This window comes from Schistocerca cancellata, chromosome 2, assembly GCF_023864275.1.
Source record: "Schistocerca cancellata isolate TAMUIC-IGC-003103 chromosome 2, iqSchCanc2.1, whole genome shotgun sequence".
Taxonomy (NCBI): Eukaryota; Metazoa; Arthropoda; class Insecta; order Orthoptera; family Acrididae; genus Schistocerca; species Schistocerca cancellata.
The window spans coordinates 136,495,124-136,508,474 of record NC_064627.1 but is presented as its reverse complement, the minus strand read 5'-3'; the positions used below and the strand labels follow the sequence as shown (position 1 = coordinate 136,508,474).

At 46.7% G+C, this 13,351-nt stretch overlaps 1 protein-coding gene and 1 pseudogene across 1 annotated transcript in view; both read right to left on the bottom strand.

Moving 5' to 3' along the window:
• The window catches only part of LOC126161413 (protein quick-to-court), a 765,830-nt gene that overhangs the window by 690,843 nt on the left and 61,636 nt on the right, over nt 1-13,351 (bottom strand). The window lies entirely within an intron of this gene.
• Nucleotides 10,275-10,392, bottom strand: LOC126164299 (5S ribosomal RNA; annotated as a pseudogene).

Below are 13,351 nucleotides of genomic sequence, written 5' to 3'. Positions count from 1 at the left end.
TATAAGGCGTGGACGTATGTGGCATCGTCGCTCTCTGACGGTTTTGGCTGACTCGGTGGCGCTTGGGCTTCCACTGCAAATTCGTCGACCTTGCTATCATTTTCAAAATATTTGCAAGAACTTTGTCCATTACAGTCTGTAAATCCCTAGAAAAGTTTCTGCAATTCATTTGCCTCTCTTGCTTTGATGAATGCCTTACAGAGTCGTTTTATAAAACTCGTTGCATCATCGCTATTGTTATTTATAATGTTTTTCCCAAAACTTTATCCAAATTGTCTTACTATTTCTTGGTTTCCTTCGTGAACATTCCCTTATGTCCTCGACTTCTTTTGTGATCCCTGTTTCGTTACAGAGAGACAGTCTGCCACTTCGTTCTTCGTCATTTGGATGCTTTGATCACACTGGAAGCGTCTGGGCCACCTACCAACTGTGTCATGTCATGGCGCACTGTTGCTGTACACTTCCAGCGACTCGACATGAATTGTTGCAGCATTTTCCTCTTCCGGTGCCGTAAAGGAACTATAGCTCGGTAATCCTCTCACGACGCACCGTGAAGAATTATCCGAATGGGACTAAAGTCGGTAGATGTGATGTAAAAACAAATGTTTAAAATTTCAGGAAAAACTAGATGATGTATTTATTCGAGAAAAACAGCTCCACAAACTAAGTAAGTTAACAACGCATTGCTCCCGCTCCTGCCCTTGCAAGTAATTATTCGATTTCACATTGGCTCTGAGCACTATGGGACTTAACATCTATGGTCATCAGTCCCCTCGACTTCACATTGACTGACAGAGTTGTTGCATGTCCTGCTGGGAGATAGAGTGCCAAAGTCTGCCCAACGGGCGTCAAAATATCGAGCTGGTTGAAGGGCCTTGACCATAAAACTCCAAAAGTTCTCATTTGGGGAGAGATCCGGTGATCTTGCTGGCAGTGGTAGGCATGGGTAACCATGAAGACGAGCAGTAGAATTTTCGCCGTGTGCGGGCGAGCATTATCTTGCTGAAATTGAAGCTCAGGATGGCTTCCCATGAAAGGGCACATAATGAGACTTTCAAATAACTTCCGGGAATTCAGCCAGGTAACACTTTCAGCGACCGCCGATATTTCGGCGGGAGAACACCCCGCCATTTTCAAGGCAAACTGCAACGGACAGGCGGCGTACATGCAAATTTAATACCTCGGTTCTCGGACTGAAGCAGGAAAGATAACACACACACACACACACACACACACACACACACACACACTGAACACTAGTGCCACCAAAGATGACCAAAGTCAGAGCTATCGATAGTGAGACTATGAATTCGCAGGTGAGGCAGCATTGACTCTGTTCCTCTGTTTTTTGACAAGGGAGAGAGCCGGATTCCAAACAGAGTTTAAACAGAAACCTCCATCCCTGTTAACGAGGTTGCTCGCTAATTTAATCTCAACTGCCTCCCTAATCACACTGTCCCAATAGCTGGACGTGCATGCCAATATCTCGGTGTTATTATATAACATGGGGTGACCAGTATCCAAGCAATGTTCGGCAATAGCAGATCTATTTGGCTGCTGTAATCGTGTGTGCCGAAATATCGGCGGTCGCTGAAAGTGTTACCTGGCTGAATTCCCGGAAGTTATTTGAAAGTTGTATACGCCAGGAGAAACTCAGGTCTCACATAATGAGACGTAGAATAACATCGAGGTACCGCTGTACTCTAAGTACGCCGCGGATGACAACCAACGCGTTCCTATCCTGATATGAAATCACTCTTGGTTGTCGCGCCATACGGCCTCTGTCTGGGGCGTCTACGGACACGTTTTCGCCTGTCTGCCTCGAATCTCACTGACTGGAGTACAGTTGTCTGCAATCATGAGCCCCTTGGAACTGAGCTCCAATGTCCAGCAAAGGCGTGCTTCTTTTCATAGAAGAACCCATTTCGTTGTCATCTGCGGCAATCTCACAGCACAGCGGTTTGTCGACTACATTCTACGCCCCGTTTTGTTGCCCTTCATCTCAAGCCAATCTGGGCTTACATTTCAGCAAGATAATTACCGCCCTCAAGAATTTGTCACGATGTCGCTCAGGAAGACATCCAACAACTCCATCGACCAATGCCAAACCGAATAACTGCTTCCATAAGGGCCAGAGACGAACCAACGCGTTATTGAGTCCCTCAGTTTGTGAAGCTCTTTCTCTTGAATAAATCATCCAACTTTTCTAAAACTGTAATCATTTGTTTGTCTTTGCATGTACGTCACATCTACCAGTTTTCGTCCATTCGGATAATTCTTTCGTAGTTCATCGGCTTTTTGTGTATTCTATCTGAACTCCGTACCGGAACGGAAAGGGAGAAAGCCCTAATAACTAATAGAATAGGATGTACTCTTTGCTGTGCACTTCATAGTAGTTTGTAGGGTATGGATGCAGATGTAGATGTATCAATGGGTTGTGCCTTTTTGTTATGGCACCTCTTAACAAGCCGGGCGGGGTGGCCGAGCGGTTCTAGGCGCTACAGTCGCAGGTTCGAATTTTGCCTCGGGCGTGGATGTGTGTGATGTCTTTAGGTTAGTTAGGTTTAGGTAGTTCTAAGTTCTAGGGGACTGATGACCTCAGAAGTTAAGTCCCATAGTGCTCAGAGCCATTTTTGAACCTCTTAACAGCATGTTTCAGCACTGTGGTGCTAGTGTTCCAGTACGTCCCGGAGCACCTGACATGTACGCCTGCACCATCTGTGCCAAAAGTTCCGAGGCTGATTTTATTCCTGACGTATAAGCGACGGCAGCGCAGTAAGTATGCAGCGTGATCAAACAACTGCAAACAACAGAAGTGCATCCGACCAGTTACTTTATGTAGTGGACGGACGGCCGTACTGTGTCAACGTTGTTGTATCAGAAATCGCAATGGAGTAACGAACTGAACATCCCTAAATCGTAGGTTACACGTGTTATACGATAGGAGTGGTGATCTGTCGATTTAATGGAAAGAAATTTCTTCTGTAGCCAAGATCACAAACTGTTATTTTTCTCACGATGACTGGTTTCGACAGAAGCTTGTTGTCATCATCTGATCTTTGGAAATTTAAAGTGCATACATATTAATGACTTAGTGGAAACACACTCCACTCATAATGCGGCGTAATTACATTCGTTTGTCAGTAATAAGAAGATGAATATATAAAATACGCACAGTGCCAAAAGTGTTCGCTGAAGTGAAACAGCTTAGGTGTCAAATGTCAAAAATGTTACGTCGTAAAAAAAAAAAAAAACAAAAAAAACAAAGAGTTCCTAACTTCATGTTGTCGGTTTACGACAATTAATTTGACATCTACGCCATTTCACTTCAGCGACCACTTTTGGATCTATGTGCATCTTAAATTTTCATTTTTACTGGCAAACCAATGTGCTTATTGTGCATTATGAGTGGAATGTGGTCCCTCTACGTGACTGATACGAGGTGTGGCTACAAAATAACGGGACTATTGCCGTAAAACATGTTATTTCAAAACCATGCAGTAGCTATTGTCACCCTCAATATACTTCCCTCCTCTATCCCTACAGCGCTCCATTGATGGAAACAGTCCTGGAAGTCTTCCTCCATGAGGTTCTTGAAGCATATTTGACCTTGGGGAACAGATAAGACAGATGGCGCAAGGTCAGGCTAACAAGGTGGGAGGTCTAACACTCGAATGGTGTACTCCCGTGGATCCGCTTAACGGGATATGTGGGGCGAAGGATGTGTCGGTGCTTTGTCTTGATGCGGAGCCCATGACTCGTTCTTCCACAAGTCGAGTCATTCTTTTTTTTTCTTATTTTCTCATGGAGTTGAGCAAGAACCTCAACTTAGCAATGTTGATTAATAGTTTGACCTTCAGGAACCCAATGAAGGTGCACAATTTCACGAATATCAAAAGAAAAACAGTCATCACCACTTTAAATCTTGATTTGCTCTTTCGAGATTTCTTTGCTCTCGGTAAAGCTGGGCCTTTCCAGTGCACGATCTAGCGCTTGGTTTCCGCTCGTAGGTAAAAAATAAATAAATAAATAAATAAATAAATAAAAAATCGTCACATGTTATCACTCATTCCAAGAAATTAGGATCATGTTCAGTGCTATTCCAAGTGTCAGTACAGACATTTTTACGAGCTTCTTTTTCCTGGATCGTGAGAACTACCGCCACTGGCTCCACACAAAATTTCCTCTTGTTAAATTTGTTTTGTAAAATTTGCCTTACGCATTCTTTGTCAATTCCTACAGTTTCAGCAATCGATCGAATACTCAGCCTACGGTCAGATCGAATCAGATCACCCACTTCTTCGATACTTTCCATCCATTTTTGACATTGAAGGGCGCCCCGGGCGTGACTGATCTTCAACGTCTTCTCGCTCATCTTGGAAACACTTGAATCACTGAAAAACTCGCGTACGTGGTAAACAGTCTTTGCCATACACTTCTTCGAGTAAAAGGTAAGTTTGAGTTGCAGTTTTTTTCTAAGTTTATGTGGAGCTACATGACAATTCGTTGCTCTGTTATTACACTCATCATTTTTCTGGCAAAGAAAAATAACAGCTCTTACACAAACGAAGGCGACAGTCGCACTGATTTTTCTACAGACACCAGAGATGTTGCATTCGTCTGAGAAGGCTTCACGCTTCATAGCTATTGGTCGTCCATCTTTGGCGCATGCGTACTTACTCTGTGACACATCAGTCGCGTTGTTTTATAGCCACACCCCGTATGTATGCACTTTCAATTTCCAAAGATCAGGTGATGACAGAAAGCTTCTGTCAGAACTGGTCATTGTGAAATAAATAATACGAGGGTCATTTCGAAAGTCCTGTACACTGCATGCGCGAGCGTTACGGTGCCGTGATCAAGTTGAAATTCATGTCACTTGTTAGCGAGGCTCAGTGGAAGCTGAAACCGAATCAGGTCGGATTACATGTACTGACCAGCGTTCCTACATCGAAATCGAATACCTACATGGAAAGAACTGTGCGGAAATTTACAACGCTTTGAGAGAGATATGTGGGAGCAATGTAGCGCAAGTTTTCCCAAACTGTGTTTCGTAGAACACAGATGTTCCGCGGGAAGTCAGTAAAAGCTCCAAGAAAAAATATTAACAACATGGCGTTTTTTATTCGACATGTAGGCGATACAAAATACTTTTTCAAATTTTATTATGATTTTTGTTATCAGTTATGATTTAAATTAGAAATAATTACTGAATGAAACAAATTTTTGATATTTTTTAAAAATTTATTAATCTTTAAAATAACGTGTTCCATCAAAGTACCAGGACTCTCAGAGTGTTCTCTCAGAGGAAACGTTTGTGAATCACTGGCCTAGAGTGTATCACAACAGTCTGCTTGTTTCCGTTAAGGAAGGGTAAACACTAAAATGGATGGCCAACAACTGCAACAGACTACACCTCTCAAGTTATTGTTAATGACATTTTGAAAGAAGATCGACGAAAAACATGTGAGGAAATTGCATATGAGACCAAAATGTCTTTCACTTCAGTTTACAGAGTAAAAACTGTAAAGATGAAAAAAGTTGTTGCCAGATGGGTTTCACATGATCTGAGTGAAGACCAGAAAGCAGGTCGCAAAACAGCCGCAGAAGAATTACTTCAACAGAATCAAACACAAGGAGAACAGTTGTTGAAGAGGATTGTTGAACTTGTTGAAAACGGGATTCGAGATTTTGAGCTAGAACAGAAGTCTCAGCCGTCGCGATAGAGAAGTTCCGACTCTCTGCGCACGAAAAAATCCCGTCGTCAACGGTCAAAAGTGAAACTGATAATGATCTTTGAGTATGACATGAATGGAGTCTTTGGGCTGGCGTAAGCTGTCGCCAGCACACCGGTCGGCAAAGATGAAGCGCGAAGATCGATAACAGGCGCTGGGTCAAGCGCTCCTATCACGAGAGGCCAGAGACACAGCGACGTGCAACAAACCACCAACGCCCTCACGACAGCATGTATTTAGGTCGCCTCCACTGACCGAAGGGCCTCACTAACTCACTCTCCAGTTTGGCAACTGCCAGTCATTGGCAGAGCGGGTCACAGGCTTCGACAGTACATATCGACCAGATTAGAGTCCATAGCGGGCCTAGCAGTGAAACTGAAGTTTGTAATAGCAAGGATTGTTACTGATGAGCTTGTACCACAGCACATGGACTCTATTAAAGTTAAGTATCCAGGTCATGTAAATGATGAACCGTAGTAATCCACGTGTGCATTTGTGTTGTAGAAAGCGGATTCCGGGCACCTATAACAACATCCCCTCCCTTGCTTCCTTGCGGTACAAGACTCTACAGTCTTAGCTACAAACAAAGTGCCCAGGCATCGTCTGTAACGGTTGCTTAGTACAAGCTATTTCTGTAAAATGTTTTGGGCCCAAAAATTAGTCAAAGAAAGCCTGTCATGCTTGCATCTAGTGTCGTCATTCTGCATCATAATGCAAGACCACATATTACCCAGCCAGCGTGAGAAACGCTCAACAAATCCGGATGGGAAGTACTTCCTCACCGCCATACAGTCCTGATACGAGTCCGACAGACTCTGATTTGTTTCCCAAATTGAAGGAACAACTCCGTGGAAAACGTTTTGATACAATTGATGAAGCTTCCAGCGAGGTGACCCCGAGTAATCAGACAGCTCAACAATGAGGTGCCCTGTCTGGAATACAGAAGTAGCCCGAAACGTTCGGAAGGTGTAACAAGCAAGCATGGAAATTCTATTGAATATCTGTAAAGGTATTTTGTACAATAAATTACTTTCTACAATTCTGTCTTACAGTGTGCAGAACTTTCGAAATGGCTTGAGAAGAAATTTATTTCCGTTATCCCTAAAACAAGTTCTCAAGACATTCTCCAGACTGTTTTAAAGGAAATTGTGTCCGTAGCCGAGCGGTTCTAGGCGCATCACTCTGGAACCGCGCGACTGCTACGGTCGCAGGTTCGAATCCTGCCTCGGACATGGATGTGTGTGATGTCCTTAGGTTAGTTCGGTTTAACTAGTTGTAAGTTCTAGGGGACTGATGACCTCAGATGTTAAGTCCCATAGTGCCCAGAGCCATTTGAACCATTTTTGAACGTCTGCCGAGATTTGATTGAAGTGAAAAACGCGGTTCTTTTTTGGAACAGGTCACTACGGGTGACGAGACTTGGTCGTACAGGAATCGCCCACAAAACGACATCGTGCAGAAAGGGGCTCTGAAGGTTCGCCAAGACCAGAGGAGGTGCGAATGTGACGGACATGTTGAACAACAACTCACAGAAGGACGTTTCTGATAGTTTCACGTGGTTGCATGAATGTTCTGTGCGTTGGACTCAAGTGGGTGAGACTATGTGGAACACCTGAAGCATGAAAACCACCACCTTAACGTTTCTCTACTTCTTATTAACCTAGTCTCGAAACTGATGGAGTACCTGCAAAGAGACAAACAAATAAAAGGTGATCCAAAAAGAAAGAACAGATTTCAGTTCTTTATTATAGACAAACTGTAAAAGATAAAAACACACTGCACATGTCACTGGATAGATGGAAGTTCAAAGTTTTATGACTGCGTAGACGCTATTCTAAACAATCCACATGAGCACCATGCGTTTCTCGAGAAACATCAAAACGGTAGTACATTTCATTCCACTCGCGAATTAATCAGGTCCCTATTTATTGAATCGACAGTTTCAACGATTCGATTTCTCAGATCTCGAAGAGTAGCTGCCACAGTTGGTACGAAGGCTCTGTCTTTTATGCACCCCCGCGGAAAAAAATCGCAAGGTGTGAGGTCTGGTGCCCTGTGACGCCAAAACAATGAACAAGATCTTGTTGTCCAACTCTTCCAATCCAGTCCCTTGTCTTGCTACAAACAAATAACAGGGCACCTGTGTCAAAACTTCGAACCTTTATCTATTACTGACGTGCGCAATGTGTTTCTACCTTGTATAGTTTGTTTTGCAACAAAGGACAGAAACCTGTTCTTTCTCTTTGAATCACCCTGTATTTACTTTATTTTTTCGAGATGATGGTTAAAACAGTATGCCTGCCGTTCGCGGCAGGACGGTGAACCTCTCTAGATGTGCTGCTATCCTGCTACGCGCGTCCGGGAAGGGACGTTCCGTAATTAAGGCGCCATTTTTAACGTCGTTAAAGAAGCTATTAAGAGCACGCTGGGACGCGGCGAGATACAGCGACGACCTACCGCTAAATTAGGGACAGGCAAAAGCGCATCTCGTAGCGTAAATGCTGCCTGATGGCTCACTTAGCAGCTCGTCGCTCCAGTAGCGGCATGTTTACGCCACACAGTATGGCCACGGCCAGCTACATACTGGCGAGAAGGAACATGCATAATTCTGTATTCAGAGGCCAACAAGCAGTCGATGCTCTATATGATTAACTCAATAGCTATTGAACTCGCCAGACGGAGAAGAAAGGAAGGATGGAGTCGAATGTCCCGTCGACGTCCTGGATATTGGAAATGGAACACCAGCTGGAGACCTTACTGGTTAGTTAGTAGATAAAAATTGCAGTATAAAAGAATAATTAATGTAGAATAATGAAATTTCGGGAATAAATTTGTGTAGTTAACATACACCCCTGGAAATGGAAAAAAGAACACATTGACACCGGTGTGTCAGACCCACCATACTTGCTCCGGACACTGCGAGAGGGCTGTACAAGCAATGATCACACGCACGGCACAGCGGACACACCAGGAACCGCGGTGTTGGTCGTCGAATGGCGCTAGCTGCGCAGCATTTGTGCACCGCCACCGTCAGTGTCAGCCAGTTTGCCGTGGCATACGGAGCTCCATCGCAGTCTTTAACACTGGTAGCATGCCGCGACAGCGTGGACGTGAACCGTATGTGCAGTTGACGGACTTTGAACGAGGGCGTATAGTGGGCATGCGGGAGGCCGGGTGGACGTACCGCCGAATTGCTCAACACGTGGGGCGTGAGGTCTCCACAGTACATCGATGTTGTCGCCAGTGGTCAGCGGAAGGTGCACGTGCCCGTCGACCTGGGACCGGACCGCAGCGACGCACGGATGCACGCCAAGACCGTAGGATCCTACGCAGTGCCGTAGGGGACCGCACCGCCACTTCCCAGCAAATTAGGGACACTGTTGCTCCTGGGGTATCGGCGAGGACCATTCGCAACCGTCTCCATGAAGCTGGGCTACGGTCCCGCACACCGTTAGGCCATCTTCCGCTCACGCCCCAACATCGTGCAGCCCGCCTCCAGTGGTGTCGCGACAGGCGTGAATGGAGGGACGAATGGAGACGTGTCGTCTTCAGCGATGAGAGTCGCTTCTGCCTTGGTGCCAATGATGGTCGTATGCGTGTTTGGCGCCGTGCAGGTGAGCGCCACAATCAGGACTGCGTACGACCGAGGCACACAGGGCCAACACCCGGCATCATGGTGTGGGGAGCGATCTCCTACACTGGCCGTACACCACTGGTGATCGTCGAGGGGACACTGAATAGTGCACGGTACATCCAAACCGTCATCGAACCCATCGTTCTACCATTCCTAGACCGGCAAGGGAACTTGCTGTTCCAACAGGACAATGCACGTCCGCATGTATCCCGTGCCACCCAACGTGCTCTAGAAGGTGTAAGTCAACTACCCTGGCCAGCAAGATCTCCGGATCTGTCCCCCATTGAGCATGTTTGGGACTGGATGAAGCGTCGTCTCACGCGGTCTGCATGTCCAGCACGAACGATGGCCCAACTGAGGCGCCAGGTGGAAATGGCATGGCAAGCCGTTCCACAGGACTACATCCAGCATCTCTACGATCGTCTCCAGGGGAGAATAGCAGCCTGCATTGCTGCGAAAGGTGGATATACACTGTACTAGTGCCGACATAGTGCATGCTCTGTTGCCTGTGTCTATGTGCCTGTGGTTCTGTCAGTGTGATCATGTGATGTATCTGACCCCAGGAATGTGTCAATAAAGTTTGCTCTTCCAGGGACAATGAATTCACGGTGTTCTTATTTCAATTTCCAGGAGTGTATTTAACTGATTGACACTACAAGATCACCGGTTAGTGCTAGCGCGAGATAACTAAGCTAAACTCCTCCCGGACAGGCCATGAAGGCCCAAAGGTACCGACCGGCCGCCGTGTCACCCTCAGACCACCGGCGTCACTGGACACGGATATAGAGGGGCATGTGGTCAGCACACCGCTCTCCCGGCCGTATGTCAGTTTTTGAGACCAGAGCAGCTACTTCTCAGTCAAGTAGCTCCTCAGTTTTCCTCACAAGGGCTGGGTGCACCGCGCTTGCCAACAGCGCTCGGCAGACCGGATGGTCACCCATCCGAGTGCTAGCCCAGCCCGACAGCGCTTAACTTCGGTGATCTGACGGGAACCGATATTACCACTGCGGCAAGGCCGTTGGCCTTAGCGCGAGATAAGCCATTGCAAATGTGAGATGCTGGTACATTAACAACCAGTTTAACCGATAGAATGTTGAATGCAAGCATGCAGACGTGCATGCATTTCGTTCTACAAGTGCCGCAGGTCAGTTTGTGGGATGGACTTCCAAGTCTGTTGCTCTTGATCGGTCAGTACTGGGACGGTTAACGCTGGTTGTAGATGACGTTGGAGTAGTCGTCCGATGATGTCTCACTTGTGCCCGATTGGAGGCAGATTTGGTGATCGAGCAGTTCAAGGTAATACGTAGACACTCAGTAGAGCATGTCGCGTTACAACAGCGGTATGTGGGCGATTGTTACCCTGACGGGAAACACCCTCTGAAGTGCTGTTCATGAACTGCAGCGCACCAGGTCGAATCATCGGACGGATGTGCAGATTTCCGGACGGGGTGCGTGGGATAATCATGAGAGAGCTTCTGCTATCGCACGAAATCGCACCTGAGACCTTAACTCCAGAGTGCCTATCACGCAGACGGGTTGGCTGAAGACTCTCAGCTGGCCTCCTTCTAACCAACAGACGGCCATCACTGGCGCTGAGGCAGAACCAACTTTCATAAGAAAACACAACAGGTCTCCACCCTGCCCTCGAATGAGCTCTGGCTTGGCACCACTGAAGTCGCAAATGTTGGTGGTTTTGGACCAGTGCGGTTGCAGGTTACAGGGCGCCTGGCTCGGAGCTGTCCTTGAAATAACCTGCTTTAACATTTTGTTGTGGCACTGTGGGGCCAACTGCTCCTCATATTGCTGCTTCAGATACAGTACGATGTGTCAGAGCCATATGTCGAACACGATGGTCTTCCCTCTCGCTTGTGTCACACGCCCGCCCGGATCCCGGCTTTCTTGTGACCATACATTCCCGTGACCACCACTGCCAGCAATAATGTACAGTGGCTACATTCCTGCAAAGTCTGTCTGCAGTATCGCAGAAGGAACATCCAGCTCCCTGTAGACCTGTTACACGTCCTCGTCGAAACTCAGTGAGGTGTTGATAATGGCGGTTTTGTCACATTAAAAGCATTGAAATGAGAAATGAAATGAGTGTATGGCTTCGTTGGCCGGGACGCCCCGTCCGGGGAAGTTCGGTTGCAGACAGCAAGTCTTATTTCAGTCGACGCCATATTGGGCGACTTGTGCGCTGGTGATGAGGATGAAATTACGATGAGGACAACACAACACCCAGTCCACGAGCGGAGAAAATCTCCAACCCGGACCCCGCTGCACGGGAGGCAAGCACGTTACCACCCAGCTAAGCAGACAGACATTAAAGTCATTATTGACTAGCGTCTACTCACCACGTCCAGTCTCAAACGTAACCAACTCTCACGACCGTCACAGCGTGTATTTAAAGTAAACCTGGCTTGCATCCGCATGGTGGCGCTAATAGCGCTACTCTTAAGCGACTGACACGAAACTTGAAAAGACGTAACTTTTCAGATGTAGAAACACGCCTACCAACTTCCGTTTACATCATACATCTCCTTATTCGTGCTGTGATTTTTTTTCCGTCACTTATTTGCATGTTGCGACCTCTAGCAGTAATGTGGAACCATCCAGTTCAACAGTTATACTACACTTCTTGGGCTAATTATGTGGCAACATTCAGCCCATTTACATGATCGTCTAAAGCTATTTTTTTAGACGCAGTGGAATGTACTAGTCTGTGGTTAAACAGCCTCTCTCTTAACACACCGAGCGAGGTGGCACAGTGGTTAGCACACAGGACACGCATTCGGTAGGACGACGATTCAAAACCGTCTGCGGCCATCCTGATTTATGTTTTCCATGATTTCCCTAAATCGCTCCAGGTAAATACCAGGATAGTTCCTTTCAAAGAGCACGGCCGATATCCTTCCCTAATCCGAGCTTGTGCTCCGTCTTTAATGACCTCGTTGTCGACGGGACGTTAAACACTAATCTCCTCCTCCTCTTAAACACACACACACACACACACACACACACACACACACACACACACAACACGCCCATATGTTTGGACATTCAGAAATTCATGTACAGAGTAGGAGTTGTCAAGCGGTGATATAATTTCGGTTTGTTTTAGAAGTGGTAAAGGTGAAGTTCTGTGTTCTGCTTCTAAACGGGCCAGTCAGGCCAGACCGACCGCCGTGCCATCCACTACCAATGACGTCATCGAACGCGGAATGGAGGGTCATGTGGTCAGCACACAGCTCTCACGGTCGGTGTCGGGTTTCTTGATCTTCAAGCCGCTACTAACCGGTCGAGTAGCACCTCAGTAAGATGCACGCTGTACCAGTCTTCCCACTAGGGAAGAACCCTGGAAGTACAGGGAATCGAACCCGGTTCCTCCTCATGGCTGTCTGGTGGATTCACCACTCAGCCGCCGGACGCTGTGGCTGAGCGGTTCTAGGCGCTTCAGTCTGGAACCGCGCGGCTGCTACGGTCGCAGGTTCGAGTCCTGCTTCGGTCATGGATGTGTGCGATGTCCTTAGGTTAGTTAGGTTTAAGTAGTTCTAAGTTCTAGGGAACTGATGACCTCAGATGTTAAGTCCCATAGTGGTCAGAGCCATTTGAACTTACGAACCACTCAACCACGAAGGCTGTCACATGTTATTTATACTGGTGATTAAACTGGCGAGCAAAGGTGGAAGGGATTAGCGACGCCCTTGCTGGAGAAACAATCCTAATGTTGGAGGAACGACACTGTGATTAGCACTTTCCGCTATTATATTTGACAGTTTTAGTTACTACGAAATGAGATTACAATATTTTAGCCTTTGGCATAACTGTTTTGTATACAGTCCAGTCACATTAATGTTAACATCGCCTATGTCCGACCTCACCTCAAAGTGAAACAACCACTCTCACAACTGCAGGTGGAGTCACTAGGAGTGGAGAGTATGTAAAGCATATCGGGGGGGGGGGGGGGGGGAGAGGAGGGGAGGGG